Consider the following 13,979-nt stretch of genomic DNA (forward strand, 5'->3'; position numbering starts at 1 on the left):
ATGCAGACTGTGGAAATGGTCCGTTTTGGATGACTGGATAGAGACTAACGCCTGTAGGTGGCAACCATACCTCATCAACAATTGAATCATACGTGCACGCGCATGCATGCACGCACACACTCAGAGACATCAGATCTGGGCTTTATGCGTTAATGCGATTGATCCCTGATAATTAACGACCGCTGGGTGATTTAAATGGGCAGATGGACACGCAGGCAAAGTGGTCAAAGTTAAAGTGGTCCCTGGGCAATACGGGAACACGCTCACGCCTACACACACGCGCGCGCACCTACCTTCACTGAGCCACACACACACACACACACGTGACTCGCATACACGCGCGCGCGGCAGATCTGTGCCTGGAGACCGTGATTTCAACGTGCTCGCTATTCAAGTCATGGACTGCAGCGAGCAGGGGAACCATTAGGAGCCGGTGGCACACACACACACACACACACACACACACACACAAAAACCCCGCTTTATTTGCAACACACGGATGATGCTGCTGTTGCTGCCACGCCACCCGGATCGGACACCCTCACAAGCGGAATTATTACTAATAGCTGCGCTTATGTAATCAATACACCGGATTGCTTTGGGGAAAGAAAACAGCATCCCGTGGATCCTTCCCTTTCTACTTGATAGAAAATACTGTATGCCATATGCTCTGCGATTTTTTTAGAGCAGCCTATGGCAACCCATTTGTCCTGATGCGACGCGTGTGATGGTTGCAGTGGGACGGATATCCTTAATTTTATCCAATAGGCGTTCTCAGGGTTTTTTGTAGGACGCTTCTGCACCCCTTTCTGTACTGACCTTAACAATGCTTTAAATAGGTAATGAATTGTCATGTCTGTCCACTGCTCTTTTTAATTTGTTTGGAGTAAATTATCCGCGTAAAAACAGCTTGGCTGCTACATCCATCAGACTAAATCTACTTTGGGGGTATTTTTTATGTTTTTGTTTTTTTGGATTTTTTGAAACCACCGGTGGGAGTGATTTTGGACTGGTTTTGGGGGGAAAAGAAGGGCCTATACAGACTTGATCCCCCCCATCAAAAACTCTGCAGGATTTTCTCCTCCTCAGTCCAGAGGAATATCTTCAAGTCTAGGGGTTACTGCTGCTCCTCTGAGGGCTTTCATCGGCGCTCATTACATCCGAGGGAATGGTGGCCGCACCGCAGATCCACGCAACTCTTTCTGAATGTTTGGCATTTTTCGCAGGCGAGCATCTTGACTTGTGATCGAGAGAGACGCGGACTGCAGCAGCCTCCGATCCCTTTCACATGGAGATTTGTGCCTCGCTCGTACTGCAAATCTTGAAAACGGGCACCGGGGCCCTGCTGGTTTTTCCTCCACTGCTCTCATCCTCGATTTCATTTATTCGAGAAAATGCGTAAGTATTTTATTGAATCCAGTCCAAATGAGCCTGTTCACTGTGCCGTGCTGCTTTATATTCACATGTAGAACGATTCGTCGCCATTTAACCGGCGATTTGCGGCTGGCTCACGGACTTTAATGTAAAGAAAGATACTTTTTTCATTTTTAATATGTCCTTTTTTCATCTCTATAGGTGGGTTGTGATAGCTGTCGCATCCTCGTGCGCGATTGTGTGCGTCTCTGAATGTGAGGTATATATAGAGGGATATAGATAGAGATGAAGATGGATAGGGACAGAAAGGGGGTTGAGGAGGTGTGGGGGGTAGCTGGTGCAACAAATTGTGTGTTTGAGCGCTTGGTAGAGACTGTATAGGTCTGTGGTAGTCCCTGTTGCCAGCAGGACATTACTGCTAGAAAAAGGCCTACGTCATATGGTAATTCAAATTCAGTTCAGGTATTCTCAGCATACACGTTTGCAGCAAAAAGAGCGCCGGATTGGCCAGGTGGGCAGGCTGGCCCTCAGGAAGGGGCTTTAAAGTGGGAATATGGCAAAGCGAAAGCTTCAGGTCAGGCTTTATTTTACAGAATCTGCTCATGAACACACCTCATGCACATTTCCCCTCTCTTTGTGGTTCTGCCTGATGACCCAGTATGTCTGCACAACCCCAAAGCAAAGCCACCCATGGGTGATGCTCAGAAATGAGGTTGTCATTTGTCCCTACCACAGTCTGAGCAGGTTAACCAGAAGTACAGGATGCATTTTAAAATGTAAACTGTCAGAGTTGTTGCTTCGGCTATAGAGCCTTTTTTTCTTTTTGTTGAAAATGTGAATAGGAGCTGTCCATCAGTGGGAGGTGCTGAAATGCCTTGATGCTGAAAATACTTGTGTGTTGGCTGAAATGGGTAGAGGGAGCTGCATTTGGAGCAGACATCTCATCTGAAACTGCTAGAGCTGCTGCAGCCAAAAGCATTCGACTTAAACCTGAACCGGTTTGTCCTCAAGTGCACACTTTCATCTGCACATCTGGCGGTTTAACAACCTGCCAGTAAAATGAAGGACAAAGTCAGAGCGTTTAAGAATGGAGCTGTCATTGAGGGGTTAGTTGTTGTTAGTTGTTAGTTACATCATGTGACCTATAACCTGCTTGGTTGGGGTGGGTGATGATTAAAGAGTGTATTGGATCACCTTGAATACTGCAGAGGCATTTCAGCAAAGTGTGCTGTTAATAGTAGGAAGATTAGTGCCTGTCACACGCAGGGGGCTCTTTAAATATCTGAAAACTCAAAGAAAAACTGGGACTTTTAGGTATAAAACTGCCTTAAATCAAGCTATTATTGGTGTTCTCACCATTATATGATATCCATTATCCAGAAAAAATGCTGTTCCTTAACTATTAACTACTATGTACAGTTTAAATTACACTTGGGATTATTTAAGTGCATTGTCATATGCTGGTAACTGCTTAAATTAAGGCCACACACACCAATAAGTGTCTCAATAGGGCATTGGGTCAACATGAGCCACCTGAGCTGCTACACTCAGCTTTAAGATTCTGACAAAACCTGAAGCTCAACTGGAGAAATGCAGGATTTTTTCCACAATAAGTTCCACCATTTGTATTCCAAAGGTTGTCAGGAAGATTGTTTGCACAATAAGGCTAGTGTTCTGCTTGGTTGAGAACAGGTGACCATTACTGCTCGGGTGGTAAACATGATTTCCATGCTTATCAAACAACTCAGCGAGCCGTCATGGCCTGTGGCTTTGTCACCTTGTAATATTCCTCAGAAACAGCAAAGCATAAAAAAATGCGATGACCCTGACAGGCGTTGCAGTTTTGGCGTTCACCTGCCTGCTCAGGGACCAAATAGATACAAACCATTCCAGGATCGCTCACTAGACCAGCTCTGATAGAAGCCTTCACTGTGGGAAATAAGCACTTGGGCGAAAAGATTCCTTTTCATGCGTGACACACATGTAGTCAACCACTGGTTCAGAACAGGGTGAACGGTGACTCATCTAACCATCCAAGATTTTTTTCCTCCTCAGTAAACCATTGCTTTTGTTGTTGCTCAACCTTCTGCCTAAAAGAGGTAATTTACGTATAATAAGGGCTTTACGCGATGCAGTTCCACCATAATATTACTCCTTAAATTTTGTGTGACAGGCTGCCTTCTTACACCTCAGACAGACATTTGTAGAGTGTTGATTCACAGCGCCTTCTCAGTTTTTTCCTTGCATCTGGAAATAATGCACAAACATCACAGTCGAGGACTATCTCTGCCTCTGCTTCCCAGGTGGTTATGTCGTTTCAACACATTTCCATGCCATCATCACCTTAGCTGCGTTTTCCAATTGTGAAACATCATTAAGTCAAACAATGTACATCACAGAAGCTCCAGCAAGAATATACTTCAACAATCAGCCCCTCTATAAAAGTCACATTTTTTTCTTCTTTGAGCCACAGGAGCCAAAATAATGAGCCACTGGGTCTGCTGTGGGATTTTACACACAACACTAAGCATGGTGGGATGTTAATCACTCAGTAATTTTAAGGGCCAATCACACACCTGCGTGGCATGAACCACATGTTTAACATGCCAAATGACCTGTCAGTCAAACAAGGATTCATAATTAATTTTCAAAACTCATTACAATTCATTACAATTACAATTAGTTGATAAATGATTAATGGACAAAAATAAAGCATAAGTCATTTATCAGGGAAATCTTATCTCGTTTCTCAGATGGGAGGATGAAAATATTTGTGTAGCTTCTCCCTTTTATTTAGTGACTGACAAACCAGCCTAAACTCCTCTTTGTATCATGAGGGCGTACGTTAATATATAATAGACCTTTCTTTGCTGAAACAATGAACGGGGGTAGATTAATGCCCTTATTTGAAAGCCTTGGGTTTCGATCTGTCAACAGCTAAAAAAAAAATGCTGATTCATTTTCAAATTACTATCTTCTCCGTTGCACTTATACTTTTGGCGATTGATGGGGGCAGTCAGGGTTTTTGAGGGATATGCTTTACTATACGGGGGCACTGTTTTGTTGTTTCATCAATTTATATTGTCGTCTTGGCCTTCTGCATACTTCTCTGTGTGATATGAGGATTGGTGTTGGGAGTGGCGATAAATTACGGCTGAGGTTCTGTCTGGATAAAGTGAAAAACAGCACAGTCCCTCTAGGCCTGTGCTTTTTTATAGTGGCTAATACAGAAGGATTGTGTGCATTTCTGTATGTATATATGTACAGTATGTCTCCGTGTGACATAAATAAACGAGTGGGATGCAGCTCGAGATTAGACCCACTTCCAGCCAGCTCCATTTTGATAGATAGCACTCTGTATCTTTCCAGTGGTTCCTCTACAAAACATGTGTTTGTGTCGAGTCGAGAGACAGGCTGATCTGAACGAGTTGAACTGCTCGGGTGTGAAAGAGTCCAATGCATGCCAGGCTGGAGAGACTTAGTATTCACTGTAGCAGCTTAAGTTATGCCTTTGTGCACCAGAAAGGGGATTATTCAGCGAATCCTGCTCTGTGTCATTCACGAGTCTGCATTTCTAAATCAACAAATATTAATGTGGTGATGTATGAAGAGGCTGTATCTGCTTGCCTGTGGAGCCACTACGGTTTATTACCACTAAGTCAACACTGTCACTCTTATGTAGAGTGACAGTGTTGATGCCTGCAAAAAATCACAACTTATGGCGCAAATGTCATTATGACACATTTACTGTTTTGAGTGCAGCCGTTGGTGCCTTATTTCACCATCTGTGTTGTGTACTATGTGTCTGTTGTGGCCTGCAGCAGCAACCAGCCATCAACTCCAGCGAGAGCCTCTGATAGAGAGAGTCTGCTCGGGCTACGGGTACCATGTTTCTGCCTCTTCAGCAACCAGCCACTTTTTGCAAATGCCATAATGCCCTTTATAGATCCCTCTACAGATTTCCAACAACCTACACATAGAGTTTAGCAATAATGCTCGAGTAAACATTATTTTCTGTGATTATAGGTATGGTGGTGCTGTGATGTGAGGCACAGCTGAGTACCGCCCACTGCTCTGAAGAATGCATAATCACAGTAAACAATGTCCTAAAGGCAATTATGGCTTTTATAGAACAGTTTCACAGCTTTTTTTTGTAACGTTTCAAAAAAGTTAGCTTGCAAGTGTAATAATATGAATAAGCTCATAATATAAAAGACATATCACAACGGTTGAGGCAGCTTAGAGGAAAGCACAGAAAGCTGTGCATCATGGGAATTATTGCTGGAAATGATAGCTATGTTTTGATCAGTGGTTTTATTTTGGATCTGATCCCAGGTTGATAAAACACCCTCAGTAGTCAAGTTCAGAGAAACACATTCAGGAAATGTAATAATCATTTCAGGTTATTATATAGCCAAATGGAGAAATATCCCAGTAAGCATGGTATTGATTTGCAGGTCAAAATGTAACTAGACATCCAGGTTAAAGGTAGGCTAAATCCGTCTCGACAATGGAAAAAAACAGTCTGAGTCACACACAGTTATTGTTTGGCCGTGTGTGACCCAGACATCTAAGAAAGCTCAACCAAATGTGGCCCAGTTTAATGTCTAGACATTTTTTGACCTGCAGAATACAGAAGCAACACTTACACTTACTTTGTAATTATTATAATGGGGTTTTATAGGATGTTAGTAAAGCTTTCTGACTGATAAAACTAAAAAAGGGTTAAAATTCTGAAATCTTTTCAATTCCAAGTTCAGGAATGTACAATTGACTGAGCCTGAGGTGACCATTTGCATGGCATGCAGTGGTCACAAAAAATGTTAATTAGGCTGACAAGTCTATTTTTGGCTCTTCTCAGGCCATTTACTAACTAATACAAACAAAAAATGGACAGAACATGTGCCTGAATCTAATCTATTTTTAATGAAATTGTAAACCTATGTTTTGAATGTAATGCTCTCCCAGTGTAGGTTTGAAGGTGGCTCTCTTGTTCGGTAATTGAGGATAGAAGCTCAGATTCACAGCTGTTACAATGCATTTAAATTACCAGAATCACAGAGAGGCGTAAAAAAGAGTAACAAACTGTCTATGGAAACTTCAAAACTCCTGCAGCACAAATTGTTTCTCCTCTATCCATCTGCATGGCCAGTATGTTCCAAACAGGCAATTTTATGGCAAAATATGAAGCTAGCGAGAGACTGGAACACACTGAGAATATGGATGGACAGTGAAAAGAAGAAAATTATGCCTCTGAATGGAAAGTTTATGAGTACGATTTGATACTTTGTTTTAAGCATCAACTGGGTTAGCTGTTGGGATCCATGTTGGGACGGCCACAAATCAAAGCTATCATTCTGTGCAAAGCTTCTTAAAAAGAAGCTTACTTTACCCTACAGGGAGAGAGTGTAGGGTAGTAAAAATATATTTTTTACTATTGGAGAAGTATTTCTTCACTTCCTTTGGCCTGCGGTGAACAAAAACTGGTTTTCACATAAGAGATACATACATTAAGATAAGATCATGGATATTTTGTCATTTTGTGCATTTAAAAACACGAGGAAGATTTAGGGTCTATGGCAGTATTTGCAGTTCTTTCAGGCTGTATTTGTGCTCAGTGGTAATCGCTAATATGTTCACCAGAAAATGCACATGCTCATGTTCAGCAGGCTTATCATGCTCTACATCTTAGTTTAGCATGCTAACTCATGTTTTTGTGGTTTGACATAGTGCTAGTTAGAGATGCACAATGGCTTGAGGGAACACAATGAGAGCTGTTCCATGCAGCAGCTTACATGTGCAGTTCGATTGATATGTTGCGTTTTTTTAGATGTGGTTGAAATGAGGAGGTGGTCGAAGAAGTGGAGTTCAATGCACCTGATTTAATGCACACAACGTCGGATTCGTCTCTCGTGCAGCAGAATGAACACAAGTGTTAGGACATTGAGGCAATTTATACATACATAGTGGCACTGAGCCAGAAATTTTGGGTACATTGAAAGTTGCTTCACATTGTGCATGGTAAAGCTGTCAACGTACATGGCAGATGGTCAGCTTATGTGTCATAGCTGACATCCCACTCCAATGGTCAGTGGCGACACAAGTCTTGTTCCTCAAATACATATTCATAAGTATCAAGTTTACGATGAGAGTATAAATACATGCTGAGCAGGAGCATAGAAACACAGAATAACAATGATGAATCTATATTGCAAACCACCCACCAACAAGTGAGACACCTCCTTGCTTGCTTATGCTCAAAACTGCACAGCAAGCAGCCGCAGAGTCCAAACCACCACCAAAGAGAGCCATATCTGCCATTTGATGTGTCAAGTTCAAACCTAGTGTAGGTGAAAGCAAGCCCTTGGAAGGGCTTTGCCTCAAAGCCCAGGCAAATCTCATTGTCTGCTTATCAGCCTCAAATTTACTCCGCCTTACTGAGATATTCCCTCAGAGAATTAGGGATAATAGCTCAAGTGATGACTGTCATGATGAGTCTCTATCTCGCTCATGTTCAATGCCCCCCTCCTCTTTCTGTCTGCCTCTCTCTAACTTTCCCCTATTTATCTAATTCCCTACATATTAATATACATTTTATCTGCTGCCAGTTCATTTAGCTCAGATGTCTTTGATGAGAATATCTTACTTAAAGGCATGCATGCATGGACTTTCATGTCGTAATGTACGAGGAGCAGAGCCGGATTCATGATACAATGACGGAGGTTACCAAATCAGTGTAAGAGTAAAATGAATATCTAGTTCATTAATGCTCTGGCAAACAGCACAGATTGTAGTTGCTGGAATACATTAGATTGGCTTAATTGGCAAAGATGAAACCACAGCAACTGGCGCCAAGTCAAACATTACTAAACCGAGAAGGGAATCTTGTAAGTCTTTAGTGTGTGGCTCAGAGTCGCCTCGGCTACATTTTTCCCCTTTTATGACAACACTTTCATTCAGCCACAGTGTTTTCTAGGCTTGTACAAGGCTGTTCGAACATCTTGTTCCCTTGTTGTCATGTACTAATACATTATTGGTGAACCTCATTGTTTGCCACGAGAGTATTTTGTACTTCAAATTCAAAGGGAAAGAAAGAGAAAAGCTCTTACGATGTTAGTCTTTGTGCGTTGTATCCAACACAAAGTCCCTTTCATTTTTTGTGAAACCTAAGCCTCAGCTACTATCCAGTGCAGCTGGAGTACTTCAAGGACAGTTGCAGACAGTTGCAACACGATTTCAGCTTTTACTAATTTCCTGCATCTTATAACTGGTTTACATCAGCAAAGTTGGGCGTGTTACAATCATATTATTTACAGAGTCCACCAAGAGAGTCTGAGTTCTTACTAGGTTTTCTAATCACATTTACTGAACCTTTAAAAAAACGTCAGGATTATAAAAGACCCAGACACAATCATGTAATTCAATATATTTTACAGTAGAACATTTTTTTCTAACAAATGATGTCTCAATACTGACAAAAGAAATAGAAATGTGACACATTTGTAGGTTATCCAGACTAAGTGAAAAATGTTTCTGGAAAGACATTCAGCCACTCAGGGGGTTTTACCAATATGAATATATATTTCTAAGGCTTCTATAAAAGGAAAGTACAAAGGAAAATTCCATTAATTTCAATTTAACTGGCTGGATGCAGACATTTCAGACAAAGAGATCTCCAAACTTCAGCACATAATGTATTTCTAAAATGAAATGCATGGCTTTAAAACGCCTGGGTTAGTTCTAAACTTCCAAAAAATGTCTATATTAATATAAATATGTTTCTAGGTTTACCATTTTCACGATTTTCTGTCATTAGGCAGAAATATAAGTGAATTAACTAAGATATCAATGATCAGACAAACTATTAATAATAATATTAATTGATAGTTATTCAGCTCTTTAATGAACAAAAGTGTTAAAAGCACTTCGCTTGATTATTTGTCACACCTGAAGCTCAGTAATGTGTCATGTGTTTCCCTGTAATGTCTTTAACAACACACAGCTGAAGCTATATTTTGCAAGCTTGTCTAACTAGCACCTGCTGCTTGGACTTTAATTATCCAGGCAGGGAATACGGACACAAACTGAGGGGGAGTCCCGAGTCTTTATCTCATTCACACCTTGGTAATGAAAATCACTAACGATAAGGGCCGGTTAATAATATTAGAGACAATTGCACTGCTTGACTAACCTACCTACCACTTGTGGTGCGGTGTTTATAATTAGTAGGTCCTGTCATCTGATTGGATAAGGACACATCAGTGTTCTGAATACACACATTGTTTCTGAGTCCAGTCAGGCTACAGAATCACTCTTTATTCACTTTTCTTCCCTCGCTGACAGAGAATGAACAAGAGTGCTCTGCGGGTCAGACAAAGCATGGTGCCATTATACCTGATACTAAGAATAAAATCTGACCTTGCTTTTCGGTGAAAACTTTGTATCTCTTAAATGTCAAACTTTCCAGGCGCTGAAAAGAAAATAGCCTTGTTTTAAGCTTGACAGCCATGTATTGTTGTTTTAATATAATGGGTTGAAAGAGTTTATCCCAAGCCAAGGAGCCTCCACACATATAGTGTAGTCATTTCGAGCACTTAAACACTAACAAGACAAGAGTCTGTAGCCATGCTAGCAGCTCTGTGAAGCTGGACTTACAGGCACAGAGGTGCTTTGTGCTAAATTCAAGTGTCAGCGTTCTACCATGCACATAATGACAATGCAAATGCTGATGTTTAGCAGGCACAATGCTTAGTACGCTCAACATTTTAGCTTAGGGTTTAACATTTGCTAATTAGCACTCACAAAGTAGCCCAGGCTGATTGGTCCTAAACTACAGTATGTGATGGAATCTTAAAAATGATATCTGTGTTTAACGGCAATGGATCGAATTGTTTTCAAGACACTTCATTTAAAATCACAAAGTGTCAATCTCATGATGGCACAAAAAGGAAAAGTCAGAAGATCTCCCACGCTACTAGCCTGGCTCAAAGTTGTACACCTCCTTTCAGCTTTTTGCAGTTTGACTCATAGTGATAATTAGACAGCACCACAGAGGAAACAGAAGCACATCACTGCAAAGTCCTCAGGCAGCGTCTATATTCAACATGATGAATCTGTACTGTAAGCCACCCACCAACAAGTTGCAACGCTCCTGCTTATATTGCTTCAGAACACACTGCCAGTCCAACCTACACTAAAGATCCATACGAGTATTCTGCCATTTGATGAGTCAAGTTCAAGCCCAGTGTAGGTGCGAGCAAGCCCTTGAAGGGGCTTTGCGTCAAACTTTTTAGGCACTGAAAGGGAAACAGCTTTATTTTCAGCTTGACGTCAATGTATTGTTGCGGCAGTACAATGGGGTGGAAATTGCTTTTGTATTGGTAATAATGTTAACTTAAAAAGGAGCATCTCCAATGAATGAAAACATGGAAACCATCAATGTTTAAGTTGATGATGTTTTTATTATCCATTCACAATAGATAATATTACAGATTCATTGTTTGGTCTGATTTCCTAAAACCCAAAGTGACGTCTTCATATTACTTTTTTGGGAAACTAACAGTGCAAAAGACCCAAAAATATTCAGTTTACTATCAAATGAGCCAAAGAAAACAATAAAATGTGATCAAAAATTTCCTAGTAATGTTTTTAGCTGAAATCAAAACAATTATGTAAAAGGAGAAAGAAAATGCACAACTATTAATAAACTAAATACGATTTTAACTTGTGTTTCCAGCCAAAAAGAAAAAAAAAAATATAAATATATATATATATATATATATATATATATATATATATATATATTCTCTGGCTTCAACTTGATGTTAAATTTCAGTTTTTTAATAATATTATATATTTTTTATTATGTTATATATTATATTTCTAATTGAACTTTGGGCCAGAATTTTCTAATATTTTTTTAACAACAACTGATCAATTCAGCAATAATGCAGCCTGAAATTATAGTTTTTTATTTTTTTTAAATTACCATCTCATTTCTCTTCAACTGTGCCATGAGCCAGTCAAGAATTCATAAATATATCCACTTGTTCACCAGTGTCCTCCAGTCGTGTTTTGTCATTCCTGGGTAGCGATGATATGCAGACTCTGTATCATGAGTCATTTAATATAGCGTAGAGCAGCTAGGCTAAGGGGCATATGGCCACGCTGGAGCACAGCCATGCGGCTTAAGGCGGGGTAAACGGATGGGCAGAGACTGTTGGTGTATTAGCTGTTCGGCTCTGCATCATGTTTCAGTGTTGTTTCTACAGTCAGCGCACTGTTTATCCAACAGCAGTAAATAAAACATTACAATCATATTCTGCTCCATGTTAGAGAAAGTTGGTGTTCTGGGGAATTAGGGCTGTCAGACTGTAAATACTGTTTGTCTGCACATGGAGATGAGAGCGGGTGAAAAAAAGAGACAGAAGGAGAGGGAGAACGCTTGTGATGCACTAAAATATCCTTGGCGACTAAAGACGGTGTATTCACGCATTATTCACGGACAGTTTGTACCAACACTAACATTCTGCTAAGGCTATGATCGGCTGTGATTGGCTAAATGCACTAGAGGAAATGCTGCTGCAGAGCTAGAGAGCTGACGACGGACTCTGTGTGTCGACTGTTGATTATGGGGAGAGCCTGTGGTTCCATCTATTTCATATTCATGAGCCAAATGGTTCATGTTGTATTATTCATGAACAAATTAGACGTTCAAAACACCAGTGTGAGCAAGGCTGTATGCAGAATGCATGGAGACTCATAAACTTTCACTTGAAATTCTTCCACCTTTTCCTGCCCTGATGAACAAATTTAAATGTTGTTTCTTCCCATCACTGATCCTGATGCTGGTGTTTCTTGTTCAAATGAGCTGCTGCTGAGGCTTAATAAACCGACCTTTATTTTTGGTACACAATTCTGGGCTGCTGTCCTCGCAGCAGTTTCCACCATCTACAAGCAGCGGAAGACAGCAGTTTTTAAAAAAATATATCCTGTTTACTGTACGAGAGGTTGGGAGCCAACCGGCTTGTAGGAGACCCGCTTTGTTCTGCTTCTCTGATCAGCTGGCTTGCTAGCAGTCGGGACAGAGCAACAGAAGTGTGTCCAATCAAGCTGAGCCCTGTTTTAAAAGGCCCTGCAGTCCTTGGGCAGAGGCCGTGTTTATGACCCAAAATCGAGGAGACGAGCCTGGCCCTCATCCAAGCCCTCAAGCTCGTATATTCTGTTTGAGCATATCCAGAGGAAAGTGCAGCACTGCAAGAAGGCCCCATGAGACACCTGTACATGTGTAACTGACTGTGTGTGTGTGTGTGTGAGTGTGTGCATGTGTGAGAGAGAGAGTGTGTGTGTGTAAACAGTGAGTAGGATGAAAGAAAACCTTGTTAACCTTCAAACCTTCTGTTTTTTTTTTTTAAGTGTAGACATGGGTGGAAAAATAGCAATAACAATGAACTCATAAGATGCATAGTGTGAATAGTATCACAGCTAAAGAAATATTCTTTGAGGTCACAGATAGAAAAAGAAAATCTTAAAATGACCAACAGATTAGTGTCACTGTCAGCGATAATAAATACAGTCTGCTAGTAATTATTCAGTTAATTTACATCAGCCAAATGGGAAAGTACAGTATTTTTTCGTGATTACAATGTGGTTGGTCAATTATGTTAATGGCATGGATTTATAGCACATTAGGTGATCAGAGTGTTTTACACCACAGTGGGTCTTATCTATTCCAGAGCTGATCCTTAAAGTGAAGGTCACAATCACAATTTAATGACTTTGTGAGGCTGGAATCCATTTGAACAGAGCCTTTGTCTAAAATTGACTGCAAATTAAATAGATTAGGTATGGTTACTGATCAAAATATGAAATATCTGGTGAGTGTCATAATTTATTATTTGGTAATGGCCTGTAGAAATGATATTGTGAAGTATAATGTACTTCAGAAAGGCTTCTGCCTCACAAAATCCATTAAAGTTTCTTCTTTCTTTTTTTAACATGATACAATGCTTGCAGGAAGTCACCCTGATCTCCTGAAACTCATTTTCCCTGCAACTAAACTGAGCTGTCAATTTCATTTTTTGGTGAGGAAATGTATTTTCTCTTGTCTGCGGGTGTGCGAGACAGAGGGGGGTTGAGGCAGATGGACGGGTCAGACACAGGACTTTCACCCTGGAGGCTGTTTTTTGCATCTTGTGTGATACCAAATGTCTGAGTTACTTCCATAACTTAAACATATATTTTTTAACCCAAACTGAGACTGTTCTCCCCCCAAATAATGAACAAAAAATTAATTTCTCATTGGTCATTGTTGTAGGCCTAAAGTGATTCTTACATTCTCTAATTGTAAAAATGATGTAACCTATAGATAGAAAGAAATCATGGAATTGCATCTGGCCCTTCGCCCTGTTTTTGCCAAACCTAACTATGGCTATAGGTTTCAAATAAAAACTTTTTTTTTGTTTGTTGAGGAAAATAGACAAATTTGTTTTCCTTCTTCACCAGTGCTTCTGGCTTAGCGGTATGCTTGATCTGCAACTAGAAAGTGCAAATTGCTAACATTGTAAGGCTCAAAAATGAGAAAAAAAAGGCTCTTTTAATGGAAG

At 40.5% G+C, this 13,979-nt stretch overlaps 1 protein-coding gene across 1 annotated transcript in view; it reads left to right on the plus strand.

Moving 5' to 3' along the window:
• Positions 1-471: 471 nt before the first annotated feature.
• lrrc4cb (leucine rich repeat containing 4C, genome duplicate b) overlaps positions 472-13,979 on the plus strand; it is a 46,273-nt gene continuing 32,765 nt past the window's right edge. The window contains exon 1 of the mRNA XM_059354977.1: positions 472-1,398. The gene's annotated coding sequence lies outside the window, so the exon portion shown is untranslated. The remainder of the gene's footprint in view (positions 1,399-13,979) is intronic.

This window comes from Centropristis striata, chromosome 2 (genome assembly GCF_030273125.1).
Source record: "Centropristis striata isolate RG_2023a ecotype Rhode Island chromosome 2, C.striata_1.0, whole genome shotgun sequence".
Lineage (NCBI taxonomy): Eukaryota > Metazoa > Chordata > Actinopteri > Perciformes > Serranidae > Centropristis > Centropristis striata.